Below are 19,234 nucleotides of genomic sequence, written 5' to 3'. Positions count from 1 at the left end.
TTTTCATACAGGGTGTGTGTATATGGAACGAGCTGCCAGAGGAAGTGGTGGATGGGTACATGAATAGGAATGGTTTGGAGGAATATGAGCCAAATGCTGGAAAGTGGGACTGTATTAATTTAGGATATCTGGTCGGCATGGACGAGTTGGACTGAAGGGTCTGTTTCCATGCTGTACATTTCTATGACGCTGTGAATCATGAAAGGTGGGGAAATATCCGTTTAGCTCAAAAATAAATGGGAACGCATTCACTTTACCCAGAATGAAGTGAGAAAGTACTAATTGTGGCTGCAGTAGCTGGCAAACCCCTTGAAGAAGTGAATAGCTACAATCTTGGTCATTGAAAAAAGGTGGAAAAGCCCCATTAATCAGCACAGAAATACATTACGACAAAGTAACAGGTTTGAAAAGCTTTTAATGCTGGAAATTGCTACAGAACAGTTAGTTAATACAACTTACAACTTTATTGAAGAACTTGGAACAAATTTAAAGCAATGCAAAACCTGAAAACTGGCTGACTATTAAAGCACTATATACAGTCCATAGATCTCCAACCATTCTATTTAAAGCAAGAACACAAGCTTAAAGAGCAGATCTAAAGTGATATTGAAATTTTAGTAGAATTATAATACCACTACCATAATAAGGTTCATGAGTACATTGAAAAGAAGTTGAGAAAGATATTATGGTTCCTAGCAGATTAAAGATCAAAAAAGGACCATACAGAAGACAAGATTTTGGGGTGGCATTGTGGTTAACACTGCTGCCTCACAGTGCCAGGGATCGGGTTTAATTCTAGCGTCGAGCAACTACCTATCCGAAGTTTGCACATTATCCCCATGTCTGTGTGGGTTTCCTCCAGGTGCTCTGCTTTCCTCCTACAGTCCAAAGATGTGCAAGTTAGGTGGATTAGCCATGCTGAATTGCCCATGGTGTCCAGGGATGTGCAGGCTAGGTGGATTAACCATGGGTAGTGCAGTGTTACAGGGGTTAGGGTGGCTCTGGGTGGGATGCTCTTCGGAGGGGCAGTATGGACTCGATGGGGTGAATGGCCTGCTTCCACACAGTAGGGATTCTGTGATTGAACACCGTGAAGGAAATAACTCGAGGTACTGAATTGCCTCAAAGTCAGACACTAAGGGGAAGTAGGACACTGATCCAGACCTACAAAATTAAAGACTGCGTACAGAAAGAGCTTGAGCTAACTTATTTGGAAAGGATAACTAAGGTATTCATGGGGAAATAGGTGCTCTCAAGAATTCTGGGATTAACAGAATCTTTTTAGATGATGGACATTGATCCTGTGAAACATTGACATGATCAAAGTGCCAGGATCGCTATCCTATCAGACCTGCTGGCTGAAGAAATAAAAGTGACAGCCAGAAAGACGCCTAGGTAAACAATTTGCCAAGAGTCTTGGAATGCTTTAGGTTGCACAAAGAGCAGAAGACAATTGAAAACATTTATATTGTTTGCAATTAACAATCTTTACTTAGGAACTTGTCCTGATTCCAACTTCCATAGGAGAGTACAAGTTTGACTATTTCCCACAGAATAGTGGATCCAGAAGCAAATAGTCTGTGATTAACCAGTCTAAGGATAACAAATAGAATATTCCACCAGGCTTCCTAAAGTCATGATCAAACCCAAAAAACACTAAAGATACTTTTGGCATTTTGTACAATGGAATAAAATAAATGTGCCACATGGTCATAGAGTCATAGAGATGTATAGCATGGAAACAGACCCTTCAGTCCAACTCATACATTCCGACCAGATATCCCAACCTAATCCAGTACCATTTGCCAGCACTCGGCCCATATTCCTCTAAACCTTTCTGACTCATATATCCATCCAGATGTCTTTTAAATGTTGTAATTGCACCAGCCTTCACCACTACCTCTGGCAGCTCATTCCATACTTGCACCACCCTCTGTGTGAAAAAGCTGCCCATTAGATCCCTTTTAAATTTTCCCCTCTCACCCTAAACCAGTGAATGCTCTCCAATTCTGGACTCCCCTGCTCCAGGGAAAAAGACCTGGTCTATTTATCCTATCCATGCCCTGCATGATTTTATAAACCTCTATAAGGTCACCCTTCAGCCTTCAATGCTCCAGGGAAAACAGCCCTGGCCTGATCAGCCTCTCCCTGTAGCTCAAATCCTCCAACCCTGGCAACATCCTTGTAAATCTATTCTGAACCTGCCAAGGAGGAATAGTGGTCAGCAAGCCAAAAGAGGTCCAATCAAATTTGACAAGAACAAAAAAAAAGGGACCAAGGCATTGTCATTCACGGGCATTGTGTTCAAGCTTGGTCAGACCAAAAATACAGTGATTCATTGCGAATGTTATCGCTGCTCCCAATCATGGATAAGTTACTAATGTATGTCAAAAGATTAACTATTGCAATATTCCTTTGGAAGAATGTCTTGGAATGTTTACACCAGGAGCATGTAGAATCATAGAATCCCTAGAGTGGAGAAAGAGGCCATTTGGCCCATCAAATTTGCACTGTCCCTTCAAAGTGCATCCAGCCAGATGCCACCCTATCTCCTTAAACCCACATTTCCCACAGCCAATCCACCAGACCTACACATCCTAGGACTGTAGGAGAAAACCAGAGCACCCATAGGAAACACATGTAGACATGGGGAGAACATGCAAACTCCACAAAGGCAGTCACCCAAGGTTGGAATCGCACCCGGATCCCTGGCACCATGAGGCAGCAGTACTAACCATTGAGCTACTGTGCCACCTGTACTGGCACTGCCCAGGTGTACTGCCATGGCTCAGTCAAGACTGTGCTGCCCAGAAATCTCGAGAGATTGTAGACATCAAATATGCTTCTGTAAGGTTGATCTCATGTATAAGTCAACCCTTGATTTTTGGCTAAAAAATTTGGTATGTTTCATATACCTCGTGTATAACTCGAGACTAGTTTTTCAGGGGTCTCTTCCTGACCATATATGCAGCCTTAAAAGACATGATTTGCACATTTTTTGATCCAAGTGCAATATCTGCATCATCACATGTTATATGCACCAGCATACATTTGCGCAATGCAATTATCAAATTGTTAAATTGAATGCTGATAACCATACATATATACTGTATATAATTGTGTAATATTTACATTCATATATCTGACCTGTGCATGCAAATATCTACAGTACCTTATTGCAGCCCTCAACCATGTCCTCCCGCTGTTGCCTCAGTTTCTTCGAAGTAGGTGCCGCGTACAATTGTGCTCTGAACTTATTGTAAAACGCCCTCAGATTTTTTCAGCTAAAATGGCATCACGAAGAAACAAGTAGTCAGCACAGTTTAAACTAAAAGTTCTTGAAGTTGCAGAGAAGGATAACAATAGCATAGCTACAAGGGAGTTCAGTGTTTCTGAAAAACTTGTTCGACACTGGAGGGGAAAAGGCACCCAGTTAAAGGCTATGCCAAAACAGAAGTATGCCAACCGAGAAAAGCTGAACAAGTGGCCACAACTAGAAGAAAAGATTGTTGACTGGGTAATTCAGTGTCATCAGAACGGAAGCATAATGACTCGACAATGTCTAAGAACACATGTCAAAGCAAAGCCAAAAAAAGAGGATTCAGTGATTTCAAAGCCAGTGCTGGATGGTGCAGTAGGTTTATGAAAAGGTATGATTTAGTGCTTAGACAGAAAACCAAGATTGCCCAACGTCTACCAGTGGACCTCAATGACAAGTTAATTGAATGCCATAGCTTTGTAATCAGAAGTCTGAAGAAAAATGGGTCCAGGCTGTCATGCATCAGCAATATGGACGAAACCCCAATGAACTTCGATATGCCAGGGAATAAAACTGTGGACAAGATTAGAGTAAAAACAGTTTTGGTTAAGACTACTGGCCATGAAAGGAATTGATTCACTGTGGTACTTGGTTGTATGGCAGATGGAACAAAGCTAAAGCCTATGGTGATTTATAAATGGAAAACTCTGCCCAAACAGAAATTTTTGAAAGGCATTGTTGTCCTTGATGATTCTAGATCTGAGTGGTGCTGGAAAAGCACAGCAGTTCAGGCTGCCCATTGTTGTCCTCGTCCTTGAAAAAGGGTGGATGGATGAAGGTGGCTGCAAGACTTGGATTAGGGAGGTCTGGAATATATGACCAGGTGGACCGTAGAAAGGAAAAATGTTTGGGATATGTTTAGATCACACAGAGCGAAAAGTGTTAACAGTGAACTTTGAGCTAACAATACTGACATTGCAATGATTCCTGGAGGCCTGATAAGCATGGTGTAGCCATTGGATGTTAGCATCAATAAACCTTTTAAGGACTTAGTATGGAAAAAATGGGACACTTGGATGCAAGAAGTGGGGGAAAAAAGTTTCACAAAGGGTGGCACATGCGTGCTCCATTACTTGCAACTGTATGTGAGTAGATTGTTAAGTCCTGGAAGGAGATGAAAACTGAAATTATTGTGAAAGCCTTCAAAAAATGTGGAATTTCTAATGCTTTAGATGGGACTGAGGATGTTTATTTATGGCCAGATGGGAGTGATGACAAATCAATTGATGACCTCCTTGAGAGTTCAGACGAAGATGATCCATACTATGATATGCTTGACCCAGATGACTGCAATGCATTATTCAGTGGTGCAACTGATGAGGACAGTGAATTTGAAGAATTCTAATGGACTTTTGTATGTATTGGTAGCTTTTGTTTTAAGCAGCCATCCCATAATATTTGTGATATACGGTGAGAAGAGTTTTTTGCTGTGAGTATCAGCTTTTTGATGTAAAGTGTATATCATATATTATTAACAGTCTTTTCCTAATAAAATACTGTCAGTTTTTTTTTGTTTTTACTGTTTCTCTGTTTTTATTTCATGAATTGCGTGTTGTATAAATAGCTTCCTGGTAGATGGTATGCCAATTAACTTGAGTATGTATGTGTACACCTACATGCACCTTATGGTACTGATAACTGGAATACAGTACGACAGTACTGTTGTACATTAACAGGCAAAGTGGAGACAGTTATTTTGTAAACAAATATTCAAGAATTGCCATAATTCTTTATCTTTTTTGTTTGTTATTTTATATAGAGTTCTGCTCTTGCTTGTCCATTTTCTAACTCGTGCTAAGCATGAATTTCATCCCCTCGAAAACAATACCTTGTGTATAAGTTGACCCTCTAATTTCAGCTTAAAAATGGTCTTCAAAACTCAACCTATCCACAAGTATATATGGTAAGACAAAGAATTACAAATGCTGGAAATCTGAAATACAAACAGAAAGTGCTGACGAAACTCAGTAGGTCTGACAAAATCTGTAGAAATGAACAATAGAGTTATTGTTTCATAGAGTCATAGAGATGTGCAGCACAGAAACAGACCCTTCGGTCCAACTCGTTGGAAGTCTGATGTTGCTCTGACGAAGGGTCACTGGACTGGAAGGCAGATCAGAAGCTAAACGTCTGGAAGACAGATGAGAAGAAGCAACTACCAAGAATGAGAATGAGCAGCACAACCCAGTCGAGCCCATTTGGGAATGTTTTACTTATCACCTTCAGACAACGGAAACAATGCCAGTGACAGGCATAGTGCTGGGCAGGAACCGTGTTTCAGTAACATGACAGAGGGCCAGAAAAGTCTATTTCACTGTTCAAATAAAAACACAAACAGTAACGGAAGGTGTAAAGCCTGATGAGCAACTCCATATGACTCCATGGAAGCCAGACCAATATCTAGATCAAGGTCCCAGTCAAGAGGCCCAGTCTAAACAGCTACAATATCCCAGAGAAAAGACTACCTCTTCCAATTGAAAAGACATTGCCTACTCCATAATCTGGAGTAGTGCAAGAAAGAAAGTACTTATTTCAACACAGCGGCTGTCTCATCATGGAGATGTATGGGATTAAAGGTACCAGATACAATCGGAAAAATACCCAATTTACTGGGGAAAAGCCCCCCTGCAAAAGAAATGCAGGAGATTAAGGGCAATGTCCTGTCTTAGCTGTGTGGCTGTATGTGTGCATGGCCTTTCCAATGCTCCGTATCCAGTGACTGGTGTTGGCATGCCGGCCACAGCATTGACTGCCAGTTCCTGAAGCCACTGCAAAGTGCAGACCTGACAGGCCCTTGCAGGAGGAAAGCAAGTTAGAGGAAATGCTGGTTTAAACATGAGGTAAACAACCAATAACAACATCTGCAAAGTACAATGTCCTTCATGAAGGATATCCAAGACAGTAAAAGAAAACCCACATAAAATGATCTACAGACCTGGAGTGACAATTGTCCTGAAGTGAGAAACCTACCATTCTTCCAAACCTGAACAGAGTGCAGCCTGGGAAAATGTGAAATGGTGAGACCACACCTGTATTTATGATGTCAGGAGTAAATGGAGTAAAGAGTACAGGTGGTATGGATATTTGCGTAACTGTAAAACTGGCTAACGATGAAGAAATGGTTTGACTGAGATGTTCTTTAAGCTAATGTTTCTGAAGGGGTTAATGTTTATGTTACATTGGTTCCACCTATACTATTGATGTCACACACAGTGTCATACAAGGGTCAAGACAAGATGTTTTGCTTTAGTTTTCAGACAGAGCAGATGTTTCTTGACCAGCTCTTGAATGTTTTGAGTAATTATGCCTGACCAAATGTAATTGTATTTATTGCAGCCATACAATAAACCTTGTTACCTAAGAACTGTGTCTGTTCTGTTAGAATTTGACATTTGTATATCCTCTACCACTATCACTAGATAATCCCAAGGCAAAGAAGGGTTAGTGGCAGTGAACTATCACATGAAGTCCAAACACAGTCATACCTACTAGTAAAGATAGAAACACTACAAGGTGATAGGAGTAGTCATCTGAGAAATTATCATAAATAACTTGAAAATGTCATGTCCTTTATCCTGGATTTTTTTTACTCTCTATGTGCCACAAGTAGAGATTTTAAAGGTATGTTCACTGATAGTATCTTCAAAAGAACAGGTAAAGTGTCGATCCACATTTTTTAGCCACCTTGATGACAACCCATTGGGCTCCTGATGAAAGAAACTAAGAGGAGACATGGCCTAGTGATAATCCAGATGATGTTTTGGGGACCTGGATTCAAATCCTGTCAAAGCAGGTGGTGGAATTTGAATTCAATTAAAAAAATCTGGATTTGGCGCATATACTCAAGAAAACGTCAATCTCATGTAAGAGTCAATCCCATATTTTTGGCCCAATATATCTGGAATTTTCAGTACATCTCGTGTAAAACCCCGCCCTAGTTCTTCACAGATAACAGATCAACATTTGAAAGTCAGTGGATTATCCAGTACATAAATGTTACGATGAGGAAATTAATTTATTTTGCATGCTATCATGTATTTTGATGTACAATTAACTGCAACATTAGCCCACGGATTTCTCAAATTCATTATCAAACGAGCACGATAATTAGTGTGATACATAGTTTATCACACCATGATTTGCTATATAAAATAGACCTGCCTGTATTTACTTCACTATAATTACCATATCCCTGATATATTCTGGCTTGGCATTCACAGCAAAGTGAAATTTTTATTCCTCCCTTCCTCACACAGGGTTCGACCGGACATATAGCTGTTGACAATTTCTCATGACCATGATGATTGGTGAGACTGTATGAGAGCCAAATGTCTGATAACGATTTTTTAAAGTTAGAAATAAAAGCTTAAAATGTTAGTTTGAAAAACTAAAATAACAGTAGACAGGAGAAAACGGATGGAAATGGAAGAATTTGGCACAAAAGTTTAACCCGCATTAGGTCAACCTCCTTTCGTGTACAGCTCAGTGAGCTCAGTTCCCCTGTTGTACTTCTGGAATTATCACAATCCATTGTGTTTTCTTTCTTTATTCTTTTAGAGATCAATTGGGTTTCAGCTAATGAGAGGGCATTTTAGACTGGAGGATGAATTTCAGCCCCTCAAAAGTAGTATTCATGTAATACTCGACCCCATAAATTCAACCTTAAAAAAGTCTAAAACAATTGACTTTTATATGCGTATGTCCAGTGAAACCACAAATCCATTATCGATTGTTGATAAAACCCACTTGGTTCACTAATGTCCTTTACGGAAGGAATCTAGCCATCCGTACTTGCTCTGGCTTACACTTGACTCCAGATGTGGTTGACTCTTAACTGCCCTCTGGGCAGTTAGGAATGGGAAACGAATGCTAGCCTAGCCAGTGACACTCTATTCCCTTGAATGAATTTTTTCAAATCCATTTACAATATTAGCTGACATAGGGACCAAGAGGCAAAGTTGGCTGATCAAGACTTTAGCAATATATCTGGAATGGTAGCAAAATGATCAAGAGGTGGGGTGGATAATATGAACTTTGAGAGGGGAGAAGACAAGGTAAGACGGAAGGTAGAGAAAACTGCAAATTCAGGGCTAGAGCAGGAGCATACGTTACAGAGTTTGGTTGAATGAGCTCACGCCAGTTCGCAGGAGACAAAAGAAGTTGGAGTTTGTCTTTGAATTCCAGGATGACATGAACAATATCAAAGCTTTAGTAGACCTGATAATATTTGACATAGTCCAACCAAATCCAATACAAGTTGCCAAATCAATTGTTCTTTGTAAGCTTCAGTCTGTGTCCGTCAGACTTAAAAGAATGGCAATGTGGGCTGTACCTGGGGAAATGATGAGAAAAAGTATTGAGTTTATGAATATCAAAGGCGGAGGAGATACTTTCCCAGTTGACTCTTTTTGGCACCTTGAAATGTTTGCTATCATTACTGGTAAATATTACTGGGTTTGAGCTATAGGGAGAGGCCAAATAGGCTGGTTGTTTTCCCTAAAGCATCGGAAGCTGAGGGGTGACCTTAGAGAGGTTTATAAAATCATGAGGGGCATGGATAGGGTGAATAAGCAAGGTCTTTTTCTGGAAGGTAGCAGAGTCCAAGACAAGAGGACATAGGTTTAGGGTGAGAGGGGAAAGATTTAAAATGGACCTAAGGGGTAACTTTTTCACACAGGGGGTGGTTCATGTATGGCATGAGCTGCCAGAGGAAGTGGTGGAGGCTGGTACAATTACAGTATTAAAATGCGTCTGGATGGATATATGAATAGAAGGGGTTTAGAAGGATTATGGGCCAAATGCTCACAAATGGGATTAGATTAGGTTAGGATATCTGGTCTGCATGGATGAGTTGGAACGAAGGGTTTGTTATTGTGCTGTATACATCTCTAATGATTCTATGGCTCTATCATTAGCATCTGTGTGAACATGGCAAGCAGCTGTGCATTTCCTTATACGATCCAATGTAAAGTTGTAAAAATAACAGACCAAGGACTGAGAAGGAAGTGTTAGTCTGTGTGTGTGATTGCTATGCCAAATCATGTACAGAAAGAAAACAAAGATTAGGTTAAGGAAGACAGGTGAAATCACATACAAAGGAGAAATAAAATAAGTTTTGAAAGCTCTCCAACAACAATTTAAAGCTGAAGAAATGAGGCTGTGTGTTACTTTCATTGCCAGAAAGATTCTCTGGCAGTGTTAATGCCCATCACATTGGTAAGAAAAGCACTTAGATTTCAAATGACTTGATTTAATGGCTGTAGTCTTTCTGCTTCATGTTCACAGTTTAGGATTAGGAATGTTACTCTGTTCTAATGCATTAGAATGGGGAGCCAAATAGCCAGACATTGTTTTCTGGAAGCTAAATGGCAGGACTATACATCTTCAACAGCAACTTCTCAACTTCCATGTTTAATTGAGCACATGTCCTCACTTCTAAATGGTTGTGTCATTAGCGCATCCATAGCTGTCTGTGATATTACCTCACCATTATCTTAATGGTGAATTTGGGGTGATAATGCTGGCTTAAATTTCTGAACAGGAAGAGATAAAAAAAAAGACCAAACACTTGTATCCGATTACCTCTAAATAAAATCTTAGGATAGAAAGTGTTTAAATTTAAATGAATTTTATTTATCCGCACTTAATCAAGCATGTGTTGTGCACATTTTTCAGATATCATGTAAAAGTAATATATAACTACTGATAATATTAAGGAAAATCAAAATAAATTATTAAATGCTTAGGATAGGTTTAGTGTAGCAGCAGATTTCCTATTAACATTAAATCAATGCAATTCAGTGACCTACTTTAACTGGAGAGCCCCATTCCATTTTTAACAACAAAATGCAGCCCCATGGCAACCAAAAAATAAACACATCAAACTGAAATAATAGCTAGAAATCCCTGTATGATTAAATGTTTTGTTTCTGAGATGCTGTGCTATTTAATATGAGAAATGATTTTTGTTCACCAGAAAAAGTCACAATATTTTGCTCATTATTTCAGGAACAGAAAAGATGGTTAATTTCTATAATAGGAAGAAATAATTAACTGTGGGAATTGGACTGAAGATGCTAATCTTACATTTAATAACAACCAAATTATTTTGGTATTTCAAATTATGGTAACATAGGCATGTTCTTGCACATAGGTTGGATAAGACAGAAAGGTTTTTCTCTATGTCAGAATAGCTTGTTTTACAGCTGACAACACATTAATCCCTCTCAAGGTCTTAAGTATTCCAAATGGCCCACCTTGACATACATTTTTTTTTACTCTGCACACTGAAGGAAAATTGGCTGGATATTCTTACAGAAAGTCACTCTGCAACCGTCCCTTGTCATAAATATTCCTAGCAGTTCCCTCCTTTGACCCTGGAGCAACAATGTGTGTCATTAATGGCTTTGAGGAAATTAAAATCGTTGGTGTGTTACACTTCAGAATCTAAATTAGTCCAGATCCATGGCAACACTTTGACTATGCCAATTTGAGTAATCAATCTCTTGGTCTGATGATTCAAACTATTTCATTCTACCCCACGTGCTCCCCAACCCAGTGAAACCTGACCTGGAAGGCATAATATAGGTTACAGCAGTTTTTCTTTCACAAATTGTTCTGCATTTGAGCTGCAGCCCAACGTAATAGCTTATAACGTACGATCATAGAATTTTCCAGAAGAGAATCATGGCCATTAAGCTTATTGGGTTTGTTCCATCTCTTCTGAAAGGGCAGTCCAATCAATCCAACTCAATGACTCTCTGCCCATGACCCTAAAAATCTTTATCTTTTCTCAAAAATCTCTCATTCCTTTTTCAAAGTTGCTTCCATAGCCCTTACGTGGAGTGCCTTCTAGATCGTAAAATCTAGTGTAAAAGAAAATGCCTTCTCACCAATTATTGTATACTTTTAGCCTTTGGTTATGGATGCTCCTACTACTGGAAGCATGTTTGTTCAGTTGTGCTCTATTTTTAACATTTGAATCATTGATCTGAACTTAAATGCAAAGCATTACTAGTGTTGTAATGCATAACACAATTTCATTGGGGTTGAAGATGCATTACAAACTAATTGGTTGAATTTCATAAGGATGCACAAGAACTGGCAAAAAATGAAGCATAACACACTAGTTTACCTAATCAACCACCACCCTACTTCCCCAGCTATTTCAAACACAACCAACATGGAATAACTCATTAATCACAGGTAGCAGCTAGTGCTGGGAGCTGGGATTTTATAATTTAGAGATTGCAGCCATTTAATGACACCATTAAAGGTGGAAAAAATTTTCTATTTTCTAAAAGTTTACAAACATTTAAAAAGTTTAAATTCCAACCTTTTCAAAGGCTAGTTATCAAAATTAAAATGCTTTCACAAAACCCAAGGATGTTAAGTTCTTCAGAGAATAGGTGTACAAGCAAGAAAATACAGACTGTTGCCGAGCAATTAAATTGCACAGCAACTACCAGAGGGCAGGGCTCATACATTTAATGGTAAGGTCCTATGGAGTGTTGCTGAACAAAGAGACCCTGGATTGCAGGTTCATAGTTCCTTGAAAGTGAAATTGCAGGTAGATAGGATAGTGAAGAAGGCACTGGTCAGTGCATTGAGTACAGGAGTTGGGAGGTCATGCTGCGGCTATACAGGGCATTAGTTAGGTTACCCCTATAGGAAGGATGTTGCAAAACTTGAAAGGGTTCAGAAAAGATTTATAAGGATGGAGGGTTTAAGGAACAGGGAGAGACTGAATAGGCTAGGGCTGTTTTCCCTGGAGTGTCAGGGGCTGAGATGTGACCTTTTAGAGGTTTGTAAAATCATGAGGGACATGGATAGGGTAAATAGACAAGGTATTTTTCCCTGGATTAGGTGAGTCCAGAGGTTGAGGATGAGAGGGAAAATACTTAAAAGGTACTTAAGGGGCAACTTTTTCACATGTATGGGATGAGCTGCGGGGGAAATGATGGAGCCTGGTACAACTGCAACATTTAAAAGGTATCTGGATGGGTATATGAATAGGAGGGGTTTAAAAGGACATGGGCCAAGTGTTGGAAAATGGGACTAGATTAATTTAGGATATCTGGTCAGTTTGGACGAGTTGGACTGAAAGGTCTGTTTCCGTGCTGTATATCTGTATGACTCTATGAACTGAACCCCACGTTTTATTGCTGTGTGAGATTAGTGCAAGGAGGATTGTTTTTGTTTGATGTTCCAGGGAATGTTCTCCAATTACTGATAAAGCACATGACCAGAGTCAAGGTAGAGTCTTCTCAGGCTCTGAACAATGATGGGAATATTGGGAAAAATTGGGCTGGGTGTCAAATGAGACACTTCTCAACATCGAGACCAAAACGTCACATTTTCCAACCAATTCTTTGATGCCAAATTGAGATTCTTGAGAGTGAGAGGACTACTTGCATCCATTATCATTCATAGTCACCCCTGTTACTGCATAATCTCACCTCATTAACACACAAGGTCTTTTCTACCATCTTCAAGATGGAAACCAAACACTGAGATTTCCTGATAAGGAAGTCAGAGAGCAGATTCCTGGTAACTGTAGCTCTTCCTTACTCCTCCTGACCTCCATTCTGGACACTTGACATCTAAATCCAAAGCAATGCTCCAAGGGCAGTGGTTGAGTGCACCACACATCCGCTGACACTACCATCGAACACGTATCGATCTGCCTGCACATTCATGACGCATTCACAATCCACTTACAGTATACTCCTACACTGCCATACTGCAGCTCAGGGCACCCATCATTGAAAGGCTGCAGCATATTTATAGGGCCCACAGGACAGGCATTCGACTCATTGACTGGACCAGGCTGCATCTCAGTCTGGCTCTCTTAGCTTTCATTCACTCAGCACCTACCCGGATGCTCAAAACATCCCTGCATTGTCTTGCATTATAACACTTTGACACCTCAGCTAGACCTCAAATGCTGACAATATTTCTGCCTTGCCTTGCTGCTCATTGTCCATTCACTAAATGTCAAGGCGGGAAAGGGAACGGAGTGGTCGTCAGAAGCTAGTGCTGCAGGAAGGAGACTGAAGAACTTAATTGTGTGATCAGAGGCAGGATGCTGAGGGGATAACAATTGTGAATAGAGGAGCAACTCAATGTATAAAGGGATTGGGGAGATGATAGAGCTTGAGTGAGAAGGGCTAATGTCTGAAGTAGAGTCACCGACTATAAGCAGCACCATGACAGAGGGGACAGTGCGCTGCTACATAAGAACACAAGAACCAGGAGCAGGAGTAGACCCTCTGGCCCCTTGAGCCTGCTCCGCCATTCAATAAGATCATGACTGATCTTTTCGTGGACTCAGCTCCACTTACACGCACTCTCACCATAACCCTTAACCTCCTTATTGTTCAAAAAAAAACTATCTTAGCTTTAAAAACGTTCATTTAAGTTGCATCAACTACACTGGGCAAGGAATTCCATACATTTACTGGATCTAGGATATTGACTTCATTTATCTGACAACTTTCAACCCCAGTCCCAGGCAAAGTGTGAGATAGACCAGTTGGATAGGGACTTGGGGACGTGCCAATCTTACGGGTTGACATTTGTGGCTTCACCAGCAGGTAGACACTGAGCCGGAGTCTCGCTATTTGGGGAGTAACAGCTGATGCCTTCAGTCATACAGTAAGCAACAAGAGCAAGGGCGATGAAAATGGAGACTCCCACACCTAGAGTTGAGGTGGAGGAGGAGGGCAGGGAGAGTGCTTCTTCCTGTGAAGGGGGAGGGGGCCTTCCATTTTAAGTAATCAGAAGCCCTTCGAAGGGGAACATTACGCACCCTCATGCACTAAAGCTGATATATACCTGCCAGCTCCATGCACTTTGCGAAGCTTAGACATCAGCCTACCTTATCCCAACCCTTTGCCCCAAGCATTTCATGTAAGATTACGATCGAATCGCACTGATGCCTGCGCTGAAATAGCAATGTTTGTCTATCTAGAAATATGGGGCATAGCTTCTAATGTAGCAATCAGCTACCCAGAGCCTGCATATGGTGCAGGAACTGCTCATTCACACCACTAAACCTCATGTAGCACTAAGGATGGGTGGACCTTCAATGTTGTAGTTACAGTTAGACTCGTATGAACAGCTGATGGTGAAAAGTGAACATATGTTCGGAAATGTGATGTTATTTACAATAGATTTGCTAACCATGCCACTTATCTGCCTTCAGAAAGTCCCCTTCTTTCTTTCACACCCTCTGTCTCTTGGTGCAGACCTAGTGTGGAGGGACCTGGCCCCACAGTGGAGCCTGTCAGCTTTGGGAGTTAGCATAGTCACCAAAACATCTGAGCTGGGGGTTGGAGGTTATGAGAGACAGCCTTGCTGATGCTTCCTCTGAGGCACCTCAGAGTGGGAGGAGGCGATGTCTTGTGGGGCCACCTTCTTTCTGCAAAGACCTTGGGTATCATGCTTGCACCTCCAGAAGGGAAAAGGGAGACTTCTTTGTGACCAAGGGATAGAAGTTGTGGATTGTTAAGAATACATTGACTGTGGAAGTACTGGGACAGCAGCACAGCGATAAACAATGCTTCATATTTGGTTGTCGGGACATTGACGTTTCTGCATCTCCACCAGAACACTTCCAGTCTTCACCATCTCCTCATAGGAAATGAAGAAACGAATATTCAGTACACCACCAACTCCTTCAGGTCTATCATGGGCCATTATCCCTTGGAATGAGAGAAAGGGAGGTATTGAGCAAGGTGGGAGTGGCTGGCACACAGCTGGCAGTGCAGGTGGTGGATGTGAGAAACGTGGTGAGGTGTCCTGAGTCAGTGGGCAATACCGAGGGCATGCACCTGTCACTATTCAGTGAGAAGAGGTCAGAAAGGCTGGCCATCGTGATCCATGTTTCAAATTAAAGAAAAAAAAATCAAGATTGAGATCAATGGGTTTTGTTTTAGGTGAAGTCACTTAATACAGAATGGATGCAGATAACCTCTATGATGAGCCATGATCTGATGGAGTAATGCTGGGGCTAAACTGGCCATAAACAGGTCCAGGCAGTGGGCCGTGGAGGGGGTCGTTAGGGCCAACTGCCTGCCTGTCTTCCGTGGTTACGTTCGAGCCTGGGTGTCCTTGGAAAGGGAGCATGCAGTGTCCACCAACACCCTGGAGTTGTTCAGGGAGAGGTGGGTGCCGCAGGGAGTGGAGTGCATCACTTCCCCCTCCAACTCTATTTTGATTTAGTCCCTGCCCTCCCCTTCACTGTTTTTGATCACACAGCATTGCCCTTTGATGTGAAGGGCACTGCTTGTCACTGGCCACTCGGGTGTTTTCCTATCTTCCTGGTGGTGGAGATTGAATAAAGATTTGTGCACCTTGTGTCTTTCACTGTGTCTCACACCTGCACACACACACGCGCACACACAAAAAAAGAACTGGAGTAATGCTGGGGATAAGCTGCAACCAGTAAAAAATGAGGTCCGCAGATGCTGGAGATCACAGCTGCAAATGTGTTGCTGGTCAAAGCACAGCAGGCCAGGCAGCATCTCAGGAATAGAGAATTCGACATTTCGAGCATAAGCCCTTCATCAGGAATAAGAGAGAGCAGCCAAGCAGGCTAAGATAAAAGGTAGGGAGGAGGGACTAGGGGGAGGGGCGATGGAGGTGGGATAGGTGGAAGGAGGTCAAGGTGAGGGTGATAGGCCGGAGTGGGGTGGGGGCGGAGAGGTCAGGAAGAGGATTGCAGGTTAGGAGGGCGGTGCTGAGTTGAGGGAACCGACTGAGACAAGGTGGGGGGAGGGGAACCAGTTTCCTCATTTCCCATCCCCCCACCTTGTCTCAGTCGGTTCCCTCAACTCAGCACCGCCCTCCTAACCTGCAATCCTCTTCCTGACCTCTCCGCCCCCACCCCACTCCGGCCTATCACCCTCACCTTGACCTCCTTCCACCTATCCCACCTCCATCGCCCCTCCCCTGGTCCCTCCTCCCTACCTTTTATCTTAGCCTGCTTGGCTGCTCTCTCTTATTCCTGATGAAGGGCTTATGCTCGAAACGTCGAATTCTCTATTCCTGAGATGCTGCCTGGCCTGCTGTGCTTTGACCAGCAACACATTTGCAGCGGTAAGCTGCAACCACTAACCACAATCAGCAGGGGGCAGAAAGCTAGAATAGTCTCCGGATGTTGAACCTACTGTCAAACTAAGTAGGATCAGCTCTGACAAGCAAGCAATTGTGGGACACAGTGGCAGGGTGTGTAGGATGGGCTGAGGTCAGGAGTGGTGCTTCTCCATCATTCAGAACCCCTACTTTGTAGTAAATCTGTGACAATGTCATGGCCAAGTGGGAATAGAGGGTTTGAATTATAAGGAGAGCCTGGATAGGCTGGGAGTTTTTTCACTGGAGCACAGGAGGTTTAGGGGTGACCTGATGGAGGTTTTTAAAATCATGAGGGATATAGAGAAGGAGAATAGCAAGGGTGTTTTCCCTGGGGTGGTGGGGGGTGGCGGGGGGGCGGGGGGGTTCAAGACGAGGGGACATATTTTTAAAGTGCAGGACATAGAGAGTTTTTTTTAACGTAGAGAGTGGTTTGTGTATGGGATGAGCTTCAAGAGGAAGTGGTTGATACAGGTACAGTTCAACCTTTAAAGACATTTGGATTTGTTCACGAATAAGAAAGGTTTGGAGGGATATGGTCCAAATGTTGGCAAGTAGGACTAGTTTAGTTTTTATGGTTAGCAATGGGCTCATTGGAATGGAGGGTCTGTTTCCATGCTGTATGACTCTATGACTGGATAAATGTTTCGACAGTGGACCAACTGATGGCTCTGAAGTTAGACAAGTGGTTACAGCCGAGCCTAACTCAATATTACACAGGGTCACCTGAACATTACAAACAACCAATTCCCCATAAAGACAGGGTGAATCTGAAAGTACAATAGGTTTCTGACTCTAAAACATATCAGACACAGGACCTTCCACCAATGACTGCACAGTAGAACAAGCTTGAAGGGAAAGTGATCAACTTTTGCTCCTACCTTCATATATGTGAGTCACCGTTTTGAAATTTGTGTTGGCTGCACTTTGTCTGATAACATACTATATAAATGCATTGTAGAAATGTGAGTTCCTTCTTTTTACATAATATCCCCTGAACTACTAATATTCTATTTGTGCTACTCCAAAACCAGCATACCTCATTAATTTTAACTTGACTTGTCATTCTCCAATAGAATTTGCATTTAGATGCCTTGTCACTTCCAATGTATGCATGAAGGTTTATATTGTAAGAATTACATTTTACGTTATCACCTTTTCTTCTATTCTTTCTATTACTGCACCATTTTGGAAATGTTTCAGCTTGATTGGGATTCTGGTGAATCAGCAGAGAAGTCATTTTTCAGTCAGCTTTCTGAAAGCACTGAAAAAGAAGGAACATTTTCAAAAACACTTTCCAAATGTCAATACAGATATTACAAGCAGAAGTTCACTACTTAAGGATATGACTGAAATTTCTTTAGGTTTTAAGTTCAATGATCATAGGCTTCAAAGAAATGGTATAGTAGTTTTTTAGAATAGAGAATGTTCCCTTGAAACGTTGTGGCTTCTGGGGCAATGCAGCTTTCAAGGCTTGGGTTTGATAGATTTTTGTTAGGTTGGTCTACCAAGGGATATGGAGCAAGTCGGGTAAACTAAGCTGAGGTGTTGGTAGACCATGAATGAATTGAATGCCTTGACACACAATCATAGAGTCATAGGGATGTAGAACACTTTGGAAACAGACCCATCCGTCCAACTTGTCCATGCCGACCAGATATCCTAATGTAATCTAGTCCCATTTGCCAGCACTTGGCCCACATCCCTCTAAATCTTTCCTATTCATGTACCCATACAGATGCCTCGTAAAAGCTGTAATTGTACCAGCCTCCACCACTTCCTCTGGCAGCTCATTCCATACACGCACCACCTTCTGCATGAAAATGTTGCCCCTTATGTCCCTTTAACTTTCCCCCTCTCACCCAAAACCTATGCCCTCTAGTTCTGGACTCCTCCACCTCCAGGGAAAAGAACTTGTTTATCTACCCTATCCATGCCCCTCATGATCATACAGCCTTTCTGCCCATCAGTCTTTCACTGACCGATCTACCCACATCCCACTTGCCTTGATTGCTAGTACATTTCAAATGCCTATCTGCATTTATTTTAAAGTTTGTGAGGTTTCCTGCCTCAACCACCCTCTCAGGCAGTACATTACAGTGATGGAGTGACTGTAGGGTACCAGAAGGAAAGTGATATTTGATTTGATTTATGGTCATCACATATACTTAAGTACAGTTTTATTTCACAAGTAGTACAGGCAGATCACAGTAAACAAAGACATACAGACCACAAGGTGCTTAGACAGAAAAAGCATAAAATGACTGCACAGCAAGTGCACAAAAGCAAGGTACTTAGAATTTAGGTTTAAAATTGCCGAACGGTTGTAAGAAATATGAGAATAAGGTCTGCTGTAGAGAGATTACAAAGAGTTGCCCAGTGTCAGTGCCATCTTTAAAAGCCTCTTGGTAACCCATACCTTGACTGGGAAGAGAAGGTCATTCTTGCTATACTGCTAGGCATTCCTTCAGATGTTTGAAATGGCCCTATCCCAGATAGCACCTTCAGAGCGGGCTGGCAGCATTTGGTGGTGTGGTCTCCTCTGTCGATCCTGACTCACAGGATCTCCAGATCCACAAAGCAGGCTGAGACAAGTATTACAAACTGTGCAGGGTAGCTCCAAACTGATGGTACTTGGCAGGGTACACAATGGGCTTTTAAAGATGGCTCTGGTTCCAGGGGTCCTGGGATATCCGAGCAGAGGTAAGACTTCTGTCCACAGGAAGTGGGAGAATTGGGCTAACATTGAACAAAACCTGTGCCATTGAAGTGTTGTGGACA

The sequence above is a fragment of the Hemiscyllium ocellatum genome, chromosome 22, assembly GCF_020745735.1.
Source record: "Hemiscyllium ocellatum isolate sHemOce1 chromosome 22, sHemOce1.pat.X.cur, whole genome shotgun sequence".
NCBI classification, from domain to species: domain Eukaryota; kingdom Metazoa; phylum Chordata; class Chondrichthyes; order Orectolobiformes; family Hemiscylliidae; genus Hemiscyllium; species Hemiscyllium ocellatum.
The sequence above is the reverse complement of the archived record's forward strand: the minus strand, read 5'-3'. Positions refer to the sequence as shown.